Genomic DNA, 17,500 nt, shown 5'->3' on the forward strand with positions numbered 1-17,500 from the left:
TAGCTCACCTGACAGATTGTTGGACTTTGGACTTGAAAGACCGAGGCTCGAGCCCAGCCAAGCAAGCTAGCTGACACATGAGCCGAAAGTGTCATAGAAGTGACACAAAATGATGTGGTTTTTGATGTCGCATTGGCTTTTAGGACACAATTGGTTAGATTTACTGTTTGAATGATCTCAATATCGATTCTTAAATCCCAAGACAGATCTTTCACTCTATTTTTATGACTAAAAATTTATATTATTAGCCACTGGCTAGTTAATGTTCAGATTTCACTCACCAGTGATTGAGTAGTGTAGTGGAGAAGAAGTTATTAGCACAGAGATCCTTTCACTGCAGGTTGAGAGTAAAGGTTTGGTTTAGCACGTTCTGTGTCCAAATACGATATCCATTGATCCATATGTCATTGAATAATGTCTCTTTTGTATGAAAAAATTTATTTGTAGAGCGGAGGAGGGCGAGGCTGGCTGGAACGACGCCTGCCCGGTACCCAATCAGCCTGATGTGGCGTGCGAGGGATAAAGGTGGCCGGTGACGACAGTTCGAGAGAGAGAATTACAGGCAGCTGCCCTGTATGCGTTTATGTTTTTGATTAAGTTTAACAATAAACTTTATTTATATTGTCAAACCGGATCTCGCATCCTGCTTTGCCTTTAACCCCTTACACTGGTGGCGAAACCCGAGAGGGAGAAGGGATGCCCGTTGTAGAGTCCTCGACACTGCCGTCCACCCAGGGGAGCCCCGCTGCCATCCGCCGGGGGATGGAGTAGCCCGATCGCCCGGACACGGGGCGAGGTGGGACCGTCTGGAGCAATGGAGTTGCTGCCAGGGGCGGAGAAGTGTCCCCACGTGCCGCCAGAAAAGCAGAGGGGCATTCTGTCCACTGGGGGTCGGAAGTTTGACTCCGGTCCACCCGGGGAGGAGCAGCTGTCGTCCGCCTGAGAGTATGGAGGAGTACCCCGACGGCACATCAGAGAACCGGAGAGTGAGTTTCTTTTTCTCTCTCTCCTCTCTCTCTCTCTGTTGCTCCGTGTTGGCCTTTCCCTCACTTATTTAGTTTTTTCCCCTCCTGTCTCCTCCCAGGTCAAGGAAGGCGGAGATGACCTGCCGGCATATTTTCGAATTGTACCTAGAGGGGTTGCCTAGAAGGAATCGAATCAAAAGTGAATCGGAATCTAATCGGGAAATCTGTATCAATACCCAGCCCTATTAGGTTCAAGTTTTAGATTAGAGAGGTAAGTTTTATTAAAACCTCCATTTAACATTCACTTTTAAAGCCTTGTATAATTACGACACCAGTTCACTCGCTTTTGGCACCCCTGCTGGACATTTCCCTGGGAAACTGCAGTGAAACGTGTGATGAAGCACATCATTTGGGTTAGCAAAAATGTTGCCATGGTGATGTAATTTCATGAGATCATTATGTTCTATGCTCATTAACCTCTTGATCTGACCCTGAAAGCCCAAAATCATAAATATCCCTAAATGAAATGAAACTCTGTCTAGTTGGGGATGTTATATCCTCTCTTTGTCATGATGATCATATGGTTTTGATCAGAAATGACCCAGAACTTTAGTAATTTGTCAGTCGAAATCTTGACGTCCATTGCACGTTCATGTGCGCTATTAGAGAAGCTTGTTCGCAGTGTCTTGCGTGCTCACTCGCGTTTTTTTTCCTTTTGTATTACGCATAAGAAAGGAAGTCCTATGGGTTTGGAACAACACCAGGGTGAGTGAATCTCTGTATAACTGAATTCCTTCAACTTATATGAACTCTTCAAACTCCTTCCAAACACCCGTCACTACAGTCAAATTAAAGAGAGAGCGAGTGTAAACAGAGCTCTCCGTCACCTCCTGTCCTCTTCCTTATTTCCCGATCCGTTATGTCGTGACATCTCCATTAACTCATAAATCCAATACAGTGGAGCTCGACAGAATTCGTGTCATGCGAGTCGACCGGCAAAGGGAGGGTGAGAGGAGACCAGAGAGGAGGAGAGGGATGGGAAATGATGAGAAGATCAATTGGTCCCTGGGCTGTCACTCCGCTCGCTCGTTTTCACATCCATCTCCCCTCTCCCACCGTCCAGCAGAGAATGACACCACCCCTCCTTTCTCTGGCAGGCCGGGTGGATTCTGCAGGCGCGGCTGTTTCAGGCCCACAATAATCCGATTAATGACAAGCTGTGGTCAGTGATCTGTAGTCGCTCTGCGCCCAGCAGTCCAGCTCTCATTGCACGCTGACCACAGGATCCCCAAACCGCTGACCGCCTAACCGGCATGGCCTGACCACTAATTTGGTCCACCATGCCAAGCCTCCCGGCCAGGGTGGGCATGTAAAACTGGCCTGTGAAAGGCCTAATACATACAGTTACTGGATGTTTCCTTAACTTTGTGCATAATTTAATGTAACTGGGGTTTGTATTTAAATGTCACATTCAAATTACTTTGAAACATTTTACCAGGCCTTTATAATTTATTTTTGGTACTTAAGCCTTGTCTCAGACCCAGACTTTCAATATTAAATTATAAAATCCATTATACAGTGGCAAGACAAAGTATGTGAACTCTTTGGAATTACCTGCATTTATATATAAATTTGTCTTAAATACAAAAGCTAATAAGAGCCTGGAGTTGGCAAACCTGGCATCCAATTAATGATATGAGATTGGAGGTGTGGGTTAGAGCTACTTTGACTTATAAAAAGCACTCAAACATTTTGAGTTTGCTATTCACAAGAAGCATCTGCTGATGAGGACCATGCTCACAAACGAGATCTCAGATGACCTACGATCAAGAATTGTTGCTTTGCATAAAGCTGGAAAGGGTTATAAAGTTATCTAGAAGTGCTTAGATATTCATCTGTCCACAGTTAGACACATTGTCTATAAATGGAGATGATTTAGTACTATAGGTACTCTCACTAGAAGTGGCCGTTAGATATTCATCTGTTCACAGTTAGACACGTTGTCTATAAATGGAGATGATTTAGTACTATAGGTACTCTCTCTAGAAGTGGCCATTAGATATTCATCTGTTCACAGTTAGACAAACTGTCTATAAATGGAGATGATTTAGTACTATAGGTACTCTCACTAGAAGTGGCCGTTAGATATTCATCTGTCCACAGTTAGACAAACTGTCTATAAATGGAGATGATTTAGTACTATAGGTACTCTCACTAGAAGTGGCCGTTAGATATTCATCTGTTCACAGTTACACAAACTGTCTATAAATGGAGATGGTTTAGTACTATAGGTACTCTCACTAGAAGTGGCCGTCCAGCCAAGATGACTCAAAGGGAACACCGCAGAATGCTCAGTGAGGTAATAAAGTACCCTAGAGTGACAGATAAAGACATGAAGGAATCATTGGCACTGTTTAACATCTCTGTTCATGAGTCTACTATAGAGAAAACATTAAACAGGTATGGTGTTCATGGCAGGACATAATGAAGAAAGCCGCTGCTTTCCAACAAAACATTGCTGTGTGCCTGTAGTTTACCAAAGACCACTTTGACACTCCACAACACTACTGGGAAAATGTTTTGTGGATTGATGAAACTAAGGTTGAATTGTTTGGGAAAACATGCAGGACTACATATGGCGTAAAAACGGCACCGCATACAAACATGGAAACATCGTCCCAACATTGAAGTATGGTTCATACATCTTACAAACAGCTGCTATGCTACTTCAGGGCCTGGACCCCTTGCCATCATCAAGGGAAAATCCCCAAGTCTATCAAGATATTCTAAAGGTGAATATCAGGGTGGCAGTGTGCCAGCTGAAGCTCAATAGAAGTTGGGTGATGCAGCAGGACAATGACCCTAAACATAAAAGTAAACCACTACAGAATGGCTCCAAAAATGCACTTTTTGGAGTGTCCCAGTCCGAGCCCAGACCTGAACCCAATAGAGATGCTGTGGAATGACCTCAAGAGAGACACCAGACATCATAAGAATATGGCTGAGCTGAATCAGCTCTGTAAGGAAGAATGGTACAAAAGTCCTTCTGAACAAGTGCAGGTCGAATCCGCAGATACCGGAAACGCTTAGTTCCAAGGGTTCACTTACTTTTTCCACAGCATTGTGAATTTTTATGGGATGTGTTTGATAAAGACATGATTACAACGGTTTGTGTGTTGTTAGCTTAAGCACATTGTGTTTATCTATACATGATGAGATCACATTTAATGTTCACAGTGTTGAAAGTTTCCGAAATTAAAGAAACACCCAATTATGACTAAATGAAGGGAATAGTTTGTAATTTGCTCACCCTCATGTTACTCTAACCCTTTAAGGCTTTCTTCCATTTGTGGAAAAAAATAACGTTTGGGTATACTATCCCTTGAAAATGCCAAAGAGTAGGACATTGTAGCTACACTGGCATGGTTTGATTCCCATTGAGCACACTTCCTAAAAAAACATTGACCTTGAATGCATTGCAAAGCGATTTAAAAGCGCTTGTGAAATATATAGATGTGACACACCTTAAAATGATCCCAGCATTTATAGCTGAAAAGATCCCAGCATATGACAACCATATGCTTTACTCTGCGGTCTAAATGTGATGCTTTTTGTCTGAAATGTGAGCAATCGATAAATCTGCACAATCGCCTCTTCTCCACAGCACTTTCTTTTGCGTTCTGGGTTTCAGCTCATGGGTGTTGGTCAGCCAGCCTCTCCTCTTGATTGTGTTTGTGTGTTTCTCGTGTGCTTGCGGTGTTCTCGGGTTTCCTTAATGGTTCCCAGGATGCATTGTGGCTGTGGAGGGGAGGGCAATGAGACACTTGAGCCGCAGCGCAGCGAAGGATATGGCCTTTATTGAAACCTTCCACAGTTCATATCAGCGCCCATCACAGAGAATGTATCAGTAAACACCTTTCCGATTTGCACATTAGCTGTTAACAGCATTAGGAAGTTAGGTATAGATGGAATAAAAGGTGATGGAACAACGCAGGTCCTCATTCTTCCATTAGCGTAACGTTTTTGTGCCATTTTTCTAAAAGAACCATTACCAGGTTTCTTTGAAAGTGGTGTATTTGCAAACAGCCTTGATAACCTTTTGTCTTTCCCAGGAGGCACAAATCCATAAATGGTAAAACTTTTCTACTCAGTTTACAGTTTTTAACGATAATCGCACAGAATCAGCATTATTCTGGTCAGAGCTTTGTTCAATATCTTTGTAGAAACTAATTAAACAAAGTCGGCGCATTTGATGTGGATGGATGACTTTTTAATGGTGTCAGCTGAAGTGAATATGCAAGCTTTCCCGCTCTGCTCAGCTCCAATGGCAGATTGCGGATTGATTTTTCTTGGGTGTCATTACATATTTATAAAATCTCACGCACCGAACGAGGAGAACATTGTGGGAGACACTAGATTAGAGTGCGACATCTTGCAGAAAAACTGCATCCAGCATACCAAATGGTACATTTAGTCTTTAACAGTGAATTTCTATCAAAATATCACCTTCAACAGCCTTCTACTAGAATTGTGCTTCCCTATTTCAATGCTCATCATTTCTAAAAAAAAAAAACATTAAAAAAATTCTATAAACCTCAATCTCATAGTAACCACATAGCAATGCTCAAAAAACACTCAGAACACCTTAGCAACCATACCTTAGCAACACCCTGGCAACCATCCACAACATTCTAGCAACAACAAAGTACTGCTCTAGAACCACTTAGAATGCCTTAGCAACCACATATCAACACCCAATCAACCATCCACAACATCCTAGCTACCACATATCAACACCCTGGCAACAGTACACAACATCCTAGCAACCAATTACAACTGCTCTATAAACCACTTAGAATGCCTTAGCAACTACTTTGCAATGCCCTGGCAACCATCCACAACATCCTAGCTACCACATAGCAACACCCTGGCAACAGTTCACAAAATCCTAGCAACCACATAGCACTGCTCTAGAAACCCTCAGAATGCATTAGCCACCACATAGCAACACTCAGGCAACTATGCACAACATCCTAGCAACCACATAATACTGCTCTAGAAACCCTCAGAATGCCTTAGCAATAATATAGCAACACCCAAGCAACTATCCATAACACCCTAGCACCAACATGGCAACTCCCTGGCAACCATATACAACATCCTAGCAACCAATTAGTACTGCTCTATAAACCGCTCAGAATGCCTTAGCAACTACTTTGCAATGCCCTGGCAACCATCCACAACATCCTAGCTACCACATTGCAACACTCCGGCAACCATCCACAACATCCTAGCAACCATATAATACTGCTCTAGAAACCGCTCAGAATGCCTTAGCAATGACATAGCAACACCCAGGCAACCATCCAGAACACCCTAGCAACAACATGGCAACTCCCTGCTAACCATCCACAACATCCTGGTAACCTCATAGCAACACTTGGGCAACCATCTACAAACATCCTAGCAACCACATAGCAACACTCTAGAATCCAATCAGAATTGCATGGCAATGTTCAAGTCAAATTTACGCCCTAATACATTTGAATGGCCTTACAGAGCTGCTTGTCCCATTGCGAGGGTCCATTCAGTCCCTGGGTGTAATGCTACCCCATTCCTGCAGACCCCTGGTGCCGATCCGGTCCAGACTCTAGCTCAAGGTACCATTGATTTCCCAGCAGTGGTGCCGCAGACTGGACGGGCCCCAGATAAGAAGACAAGCGGATGGAGACACAGTCTCTCTGTCGGCTCCGAGTCTACACGACTCTGACAGCACTCTATATCTCAGTCTGAATGATTAAACATGATGCTGCTTAGAAATAAAAGCTATTTCTGAACACAAAATAAGGATAATGTCAGCACTGCGTTGATATTAGAGTGTTAAACAGCTCTGTTTAAAACTTTGTTTTGTGGATTATTTCAGTTTTGTAAGAGCGATCACTCGTGTAATTAAATGTATTTATGCAACTGACAGCGATGATGTTATCATAATATTTGCTTGCTAAATTACAATTGACATTTCTTACACCACTTTGCATACTTAATTGTGACTGAACTTGTCTTCCTTGCATACATTTAATCATTTTAGCCGCCTTTACACTACAGAGACTATTGCTGTGTCCGAAACACTCCCTATTCCCTATATAGTGCAGGACAGTATACGGGGTGCCAGTCATTGTGTAGTGTTTTCTGAATGACAGTGGCAAAGCAGCTTTGATGCAGCATTTCATTTACACAGATTCAAAGCCTCAAACCTAAACTTACCTCACACTTGATTACTATTTTTGCAGCTAATTCCTTTAAAGAATACACATCTTCTATTTAAAGATTTAAACATATAGACTTTTGTCAGCAAAATAAATGTGTAAACATTATGAGTTGATATATTTTATATACTGTATCATTATATATTTTGGAAATACCATCAGGTTTGTATGTCAGTATATGTTAAGGTGTATGAAGTTACACATAAGCACCTGCAGAGGGTGTTAAAGTGTCACATGATACTGCACTTACACACACACACACACACACACACACACACACACACACACACACACACACACACACACACACACACACACACACAAAACACCAGTGTCTAACAACAATCCCAGAAGTAAATCTTCAGCTACAACTACATTTGTTAGCAACAGGCAACGTCAAAAGAATATTTTCCACATTTTCATATTTAGGTATACATATGTATTTTTGTAGGCACAGAAAATTAGTGCAAACTCTCTGAGATCTCTTTAATAACTATTTGTTTTTCTCCTAAACAGATTCTCTGAAGCTTTTTAAAGGGACAGTTCTCCCCAAAATGTAAATGCAGTCATTGTTTACTCACCCATGTGTTGTTCTAACACTATATGACTTTCTGTCTTGTTCTGAACACAAAGGGAGAAATGGTGAATAAATGTTGTGCTCGATGATGTCATACAATGGCAGTTTATGGTGACCACCTCTTCAAGCTTCAAAAGAACACAAAAGTATAATTCAGAAGTCTAATTAATTATTCATGAGACTCACGATTATGAAATCATACGATAAGGTTTGATGAGAAACAAACTGAAATCGAATGTATTATTTAGTGTAAATGTTACTGACTGTTGATCTCCTGTGTGCGTTCATGATAGGGCATGAGAGCAACAGTTCACGCAGCCCCCTCGCGACATTGGGTGTAACAGTGAAAACTCTTTTGTTTATCTAAAAACAGCAATAGTGACAACAGAACACAACACAACTGCACAAAAACAGAGAACAGAACTTACTAAACATGTCTGAAGAGTTTGTAGTTGAAGAATTGATGCATTTCTATGCCCAGCCTTATTATTTTGAAAGTTATTTTTGGAGTGGTGCCAGTTCACAGTGGTTTACCCGTGCGATGCTGGAAATAGAAAAGCAGTGATCGACAGAATGTATCATCGCTCATCACAGCTGGTTATCTGATTCATAAAATAAGGCTGGGCATAGAAATGCATCAGTTCTTCGACTACAAACTCTTCAGATGTGTTTAGTAAGTTCTGTTCTCTCTTGTGGGTGAACTATCCCTTTAAGTGAAAGCTAGAGCAACATCAGAGCATTTTTTTAATGTTGGAAATGTTAAGGGGGTCCGGGTGTCTCAGCGAGTAAAGACACTGACTATTACACCTGGACTCACGAGTTCGAATCCAGGGTGTGCTGAGTGACTCCAGCCAGGTGTCTAAAGCAACCAAATTAGCCTGGTTGCTAGGGAGGGTAGAGTCACATGGGGTAACCTTCTCATGGTCACTATAATGTGGTTCGCTCTCAGTGGGGTGCGTGGGGAGTTGTGTGTGGATGTCGTGGAGAATGTCTCCATGGGAACGCACTCAACAAGTCACGTGATAAGATGGGGCCAGTGATGGCTCAGCGGTTGAGGCTCTGGGTTACTGACCGAAATGTTAGGGGTTCAAGACCCAGCACTGCCAAGATTACACTGTTGGGCCCTTGACCCTATCTGCTCCAGGGGCCCTGTTTCATGGCTGACCCTGCACTCTGACCCCAGCTTAATTGGGATATGCGAAAAACAACTGCATTTCATTGGACAATGACAATAAAGTTGAAAATCCTTAACAGTTCACAACAGTTGCCGGAGTGTTGCTATGTGGTAGCTAAGGCATTCTGAGTGTTTCTAGAGCAGTGCTATGTGGTTGCTAGGATGTTGTGAACAGTTGCCAGGGTGTTGCTATGTGGTAGCTAGGATGTTGTGGATGGTTGCCAGGGAGTTGACATGTTGGTGCTAGGGTGTTATGGATAGTTGCCTGGGTGTTGCTATGTTATTGCTAGGGCATTCTGAGGGTTTCTAGAGCAGTGCTATGTGGTTACTAGGATGTTGTGAATCACCTTAAAATGCGTAGAATGACGGTCTCAGACGCAGAGGCATCTGAGATTCGTCCTCCGCCACTTGGGAATTGGGCCTTCCAAAATGAGGAGAAAATCCCCCAAAATTTTTTTGGAAATGTTACAAATTATGAGCTCTGAAAGCTAAAGTGGTGCTTGTTTCTACTGCACGAAATCCACTGAAAAACACAAGCACAATCTAACCTGACAATTTCAAACACAATCTGAGCTGATGTCACATTTATAAAGTTGTTTAGAGGGAACGAAAGTGATCACATCATAATCGAACTCTCAGTTTTCATTCCAAACAACCTGAAACCCCAAGAACAACTGAGAAAGAGAGAAAAGAGAGAGCCGTGAAACATGTCTCTTTTCATTCGTCCCCGGGGGAGAAGTGAGACCCTTTTAAGTGCCGTCCCTCTCTTCATCTTGTCTTCCATCCCTTCATCCTTCTCTCCGCTCGCTGACATCCTATCAGGCTCCGCGGCTCGCCAGTCGATAGCCCATTAGTAAATAAGGGATGCATAATTTATTAAATATGCTTCAGATACATATTTCTGCTTTGGGTTACCAGTCATATCTCGGTGAGGAGTTTGGCTTTAATTCGGGCGTCTCACTCAAGTGTCTGTGAGGAACACGACAAACGGCTGTCTCTAGTGATGAGGATATTACGAGACATTGAGGGCATTGATGGTTGAGAATGGTTTCACTGTCAAATTGTCTTCTCGGTCACCTCGCATATGTTGAGTTTTGGATGCTGTTGTGATGATGTTGAGTGCTGGTGTCTTCTAAACTCAATGGCTGTACTGGTCCACCAGATAGACCAACATAGAACCACAAATAAGTCAAGTAAAAAAAATAAAAGGTCACATTTCACCCCAAAAACAAAAGCAAGAAATGAGAAACTATATTGTTCCATTTAAACAAAGCTTATTTTAGGACGGCATTATTTTAAGGCATTTTATGGCATCTCATTATCATAATGTTCATTTGAATTTTCTGTTTGATTGTTTGTCATTTTCATTATTCTAAATGGTGATTCTCATTAAATATCTAATTATTATGTATTTATTTGACTGTATGACAATAAATATTCCTGTAATACATATACATATGTATTTTTTTTAATCAACATTCATTGTTAAAAGGAGTAAAACATACATAGTGTATAAATCTTTTTTATAAATACAATTTAAATAATAAATAATAATAAAAAAAAAAACTTGTTTCACCCTTAAAAGCAAAATAAAAAAAAAATATATATATATACAGTATATATATATATTTATTTATTTATTATAACTTTTTTTTGTTGCTTTTAAGGTAAAAAAAAAGAAACATTTTAATTAATAAAAAATACGAATTTATATATATATATATATATATATAAAAAAACATTTTCTTATTTTTTAATTCATAAATTTGTTTTTTTTTTGCATCATTGACAATTTATCACAAATTCTTCTACTTTTCTGTTTGTTTGTAACTATATTTATTCTTAATGGGGATTTTCATTAAATTCTCATTCCTGTAATACAGTATAATTTCTTTTAAAATACAAATTACTTTAAGACAATAATCTTTCCTATAAATCATCATAAATAAAAGACAATTCTACCAATACAACCATGATGTATACATACTTACAATTTAAATCATATTTTATTAATTGTATTAATTACAGTAATGAGGATGGGGGTGCTTAATTGTCATGAACATTATGTCACAATGAAAACTAACATATAATAAATGTATATATCATATATCATATCATTTCTTATGTCTTTCTTTTGATTATATGGTCAGTTTTTATGAGATTCATCCAACGACACGTCACTGATGTTGATGTTTTAATTGACATTTGAAAAGTCTGATTGTTTTTGATGTTTGTCATATAAATTCCCTTTTTCTGTGCCGTACGGTCTTAGAGTGTGCCACTTCACAATTTACAAATATGGAAAATCAGGCCCCTGCCGGCCCCCGTGTTCCTCATTATCAAACCCACACGACCTCTGACATAAGCCATAATTTCACATTTTTTCCAAAGTGAAACAATCTCCCAATCCCTTCTTTTAAAGAAGTTAAAGGTTATATTTGCTATATGCTATAAACAGTGTGTGTGGTTGTGGATGATTAAGAGCGTTAGACTGTAATTACAGTTGCACAAAACCTCACTGCATGTGTCATAACAGAGGAGGATGAAATCTTACAGCTGACAGCTGTTTTATATGTATTATAGCATGAGAACAAGATATTCTGAGAGGTGACTGGCAGAGCACCAACATTCAGCCGGCCGATCTGTTGCTCGCACGTGTACACTCAAATACACGTTTAGCTGTCAGTAGTATGTACAGTACATGCGCATATAAAGTTACTTTTTAATTTTAGCGGCTTCATAATAACAAATATTTGGCCCATGAAGAGACAGACCGTAATTACAGAAATAAGAGTGGTTTGATAACTTTCATGACTGGTATTGATCATTATATTGGCTCTGTTCTGACATATATATAGTATAGGGTGCATCCTAATTGAAATGAAGCCTCATAAGTGACCAGTTTGTACAACAATAGTGATCCTCATGCAAACTGAACAATAGACTCTGCTTAAAATTGACGTTAGTAGAGTTTGCTGTTAGCATGTTGCTAAGCTACAGTAAATACTAAATAACTGCAATACTCATAAATATACACACAAATACTGGGCATACTTGTTTTCTATACTGTACTGTATTACACTATACTATACTACATTCAAGGTTGGGGAGTAACAGAATACATGTAACTGGATTACGTATTTAAAATACAAAATAATTAGTAACTTTATTCCACTACAGTTACAATTGAAATAATTGGTAATTAGAATACAGTTACATTCAAAAAGTATTTTGATTACGCATGAGATTACTTTGCATTTTATTGTCATTTGTTTCATTTAATATTTAGTCCTTTCAGATGAAAAATATTTATACATATAAATGATCCAAAGTGCATTTGAACAGCGGAGAAACACTTTCTGCTGATGTGTGACATTCACAGGTCAGCTTTACGTTAAGTTAAAATGCTATTTCTAGCCATTTTACAGAGTTATGACCAGACACGATCATATTTTATTATCAAAAAAATTCATGTTGGATCATAATTTCTTTTTTTCTAGTGAGATCTTTGATATTATGGCAAAAATCTTATTCTTGATAATAATTATGTAAAAATATCTAAAAATCATTACAAGATCAATTTGATTGACACTGCATAAGATATTTGGGTTTTTCAGATAATGTTTTTATAACATGTATATTTTGAGTTTTTATAGTCGAAACAAGTGAAAAAAATCTACCAGTGCTGAAGAAGTAATCCAAAGTATTTAGATTACATTACTGATGGAATACATTACAAATTACATTTTACAGCATGTAATCTGTAATCTGTAGTGGAATATATTTCAAACATAACCCTTCCAACCCTGACTACCTTATAATGTACTTAACACTGTACTAAACTACACTGCATTATATATTACTATAATATACTACAATTAAACTATAATACACTATACTATAATACACTTACACTATACTACACAATACTATAATACACTTACACTATACTACACAATACTATAATACACTTAAACTATACTACACAATACTATAATACACTTACACTATACTACACAATACTATAATACACTTAAACTATACTACACTATACTATAATACACTTACACTATACTACACAATACTATAATACACTTAAACTATACTACACTATACTATAATACACTTACACTATACTACACAATACTATAATACACTTAAACTATACTACACTATACTATAATACACTTACACTATACTACACAATACTATAATACACTTACACTATACTACACAATAATATAATACACTTACACTATACTATAATACACTTAAACTATACTACACAATACTATAATACACTTAAACTATACTACACAATACTATAATACACTTACACTATACTACACAATACTATAATACACTTACACTATACTACACAATACTATAATACATTTAACTATACTACACAATACTATAATTCACTTAAACTATACTACACAATACTATAATACACTTACACTATACTAAACAATACTATAATACACTTACACTATACTACACAATACTATAATACACTTAAACTATACTACCCAATACTATAATACACTTACACTATACTAAACAATAATATAATACACTTACACTATACTACACATTACTATAATACACTTACACTATACTACACTATACTATAATACACTTAAACTATACTACACTATACTATAATACACTTACACTATACTACACAATACTATAATACACTTAAACTATACTACACTATACTATAATACACTTACACTATACTACACAATACTATAATACACTTACACTATACTACACAATACTATAATACAATTAAACTATACTACACTATACTATAATACACTTACACTATACTACACAATACTATAATACACTTAAACTATACTACACTATACTATAATACACTTACACTATACTACACAATACTATAATACACTTAAACTATACTACACTATACTATAATACACTTACACTATACTACACAATACTATAATACACTTACACTATACTACACAATAATATAATACACTTACACTATACTATAATACACTTAAACTATACTACACAATACTATAATACACTTACACTATACTACACAATACTATAATACACTTACACTATACTACACAAAACTATAATACATTTAACTATACTACACAATACTATAATTCACTTAAACTATACTACACAATACTACAATACACTTAAACTATACTACACAATACTATAATACACTAAAACTATACTACCCAATAATAGAATACACTTAAACTATACTACACAATACTATAATACACTTACACTATACTAAACAATACTATAATACACTTACACTATACTACACAATACTATAATACACTTAAACTATACTACCCAATACTATAATACACTTACACTATACTAAACAATACTATAATACACTTACACTATACTACACATTACTATAATACACTTACACTATACCACACAATGCTTTAATACACTTATACTATACCACACTATACTATAATACACTTAAACTATACTACACAATACTATAATACACTTACACTACACTACACAATACTATAATACACTTAAACTATACTACCCCATACTATAATACACTTACACTATACTAAACAATACTATAATACACTTACACTATACTACCCAATACTATAATACACTTACACTGTACTACACAATGCTTTATTACACTTACACTATACTACACAATACTATAATACACTTAAACTATACTACCCAATACTATAATATACTTACACTATACTAAACAATACTATAATACACTTACACTATACTACACCTTACTATAATACACTTACACTATACCACACAATGCTTTAATACACTTATACTATACCACACTATACTATAATATACTTACATTATACTACCAATACTATAATATACTTACACTATACCACACAATGCTTTAATACACTTATACTATACCACACTATACTATAATACACTTATACTATACCACACTATACTATAATACACTTACACTATACTACACAATACTATAATACACTTACACTATACTACACAATGCTTTAATACACTTATACTATACCACACTATACTATAATACACTTAAACTATACTACACTATACTATAAGACACTTAAACTATACTATACTATAATACACTTACACTTTGCTACACAATACTATAATGCCCTCTCAATATACTACACTATACTATACTGCACTTACACTATACTACACTATAAAATAATGCACTTTCACTATACTACACTATACTATACTGCACTTACACTATACTACACTATACTCTAATGCACTTACATTATAATGCACTTACACTATACTACACTATACTCTAATGCACTTACACTACAATGCACTTACACTATACTACACTATACTCTAATGCACTTACACTATAATGCACTTACACTATACTACACTATACTCTAATGCACTTACACTATAATGCACTTACACTATACTACACTATACTCTAATGCACTTCCACTATACTACACTATACTCTGATGCACTTAGACTATAATGCACTTACACTATACTACACTATACTCTAATGCACGTACACTATAATGCACTAACACTATACTACACTATACTCTAATGTACTGACACTATAATGCACTTCCACTATACTACACTATACTCTAATGCACTTCCACTATACTACACTATACTCTAATGCACTTACACCATTATGCAATTACACTATACTACATATACTATAATGCACTTACACTCTAATGCACTTACACAATACTACACTATACTATAATGCACTTACACTATAATGCACTTACACTATACTACACTATACTCTAATGCACTTCCACTATACTACACTATACTCTAATGCACTTCCACTATACTACACTATACTCTAATGCACTTACACTATACTACACTATACTCTAATGCACGTACACTATAATGCAATTACAGTATACTACACTATACTCTAATGCACTTACACTATACTACACTATACTCTAATGCACTTACACTATACGCTATTGCACTTACACTATAATGCACTTACACTATACTACACTATACTCTAATGCACTTACACTATACTACACTATACTCTAATGCACTTACACTATACTACACTATACTATAATGCACTTACACTATAATGCACTTACACTATACTACACTATACTATAATGCACTTACACTATACTCTAATGCACTTACACTATACTACACTATACTATAATGCACTTACACTATACTCTAATGCACTTACACTATACTACACTATACTCTAATGCACTTACACTATACTACACTATACTCTAATGCACTTACACTATACTACACTATACTATAATGCACTTACACTATACTCTGATGTTCTTAAACTATTCTATAGTACACTTGATTATGATATTCTTTAAACACAACTCTGCACTACACATTGCTATTATACATTTACACTATTCTACACTACGTAGATTATACTACACTATACTGCCCTACCAATGCTAAGTGCAGTAACTACGCAAACAAAGAAACAGAGAAAAAGGCCTTTAAAGTTTTTATACCAGCCAGTCAAACATGTTATGGGTAGATTAGTGGTAATGCATTTATCCCGAAACGGGACATAATTTAACCCAGATATTTTTTCACAAGACAGAACAGGTCAGAAAGCCCATTAGAAGTCTTAACTCATTTTTGACCAAATGTGTAGTTACTGCACTTAGCCTTTGTAGGGCAGTATACTACACTTGATTATACAATACTACACTATACTAGAATGCACTTACACTATACTACACTATACTACAGTAACTATAGTATACTATACTACACTACACATTAATACACTACACCATAATATACTACACTACACTTTACCATATTACACCATACAACACTATACTACACTGCACTATGCTATACTATAATACACTACACCAAAGTATATTACACTATACTAACTACACTATATTACATTACACTATAGTACTCTATACTATTACTACACTGCATTATACTATACTAAAATCTAAAATCTAGCATAAAACTATTTTATCTCTTTTTTCTGTTGCTGTAAATGCACTTTATTTGCAATCCAGATTGTTGCAGTGTATTCTGGGATTGCTGTCTCTGCAAAAGTGTGTTAAATGTGATGCAGCCATAGAAGTTGGCCAGAATTCCATTCTTAAGGTATCTTAAAAGGCAAAATAATTTGTTGCCTACTAGCTTAGCGAGCATACCTTAAAATGCTGACTATATAGGCAGTTCACAAGGTTGTGGAACAGAGCCATTGTTGAACAGCCAAATGCAACTGGCCATGATTCACAAAACGTCCTAATTAGATGTGGTTACATATTTCCAGATGTTTAGTGTCCAGTAATAATTCCTCTTTTTGATTTGAAAACCTGAGGTTTGTGATCTGACAATTGCTACAAATTGCAGAATATTTTATCAAATTGTCTGGTCTTGGAAGTGGGATGCAAGGTTGCGCCTATAAACCACTCAGTGGCAGAAGGCAAGCAAACATTAT

This window comes from Xyrauchen texanus, chromosome 5, assembly GCF_025860055.1.
Source record: "Xyrauchen texanus isolate HMW12.3.18 chromosome 5, RBS_HiC_50CHRs, whole genome shotgun sequence".
In the NCBI taxonomy this organism is placed as follows: Eukaryota; Metazoa; Chordata; class Actinopteri; order Cypriniformes; family Catostomidae; genus Xyrauchen; species Xyrauchen texanus.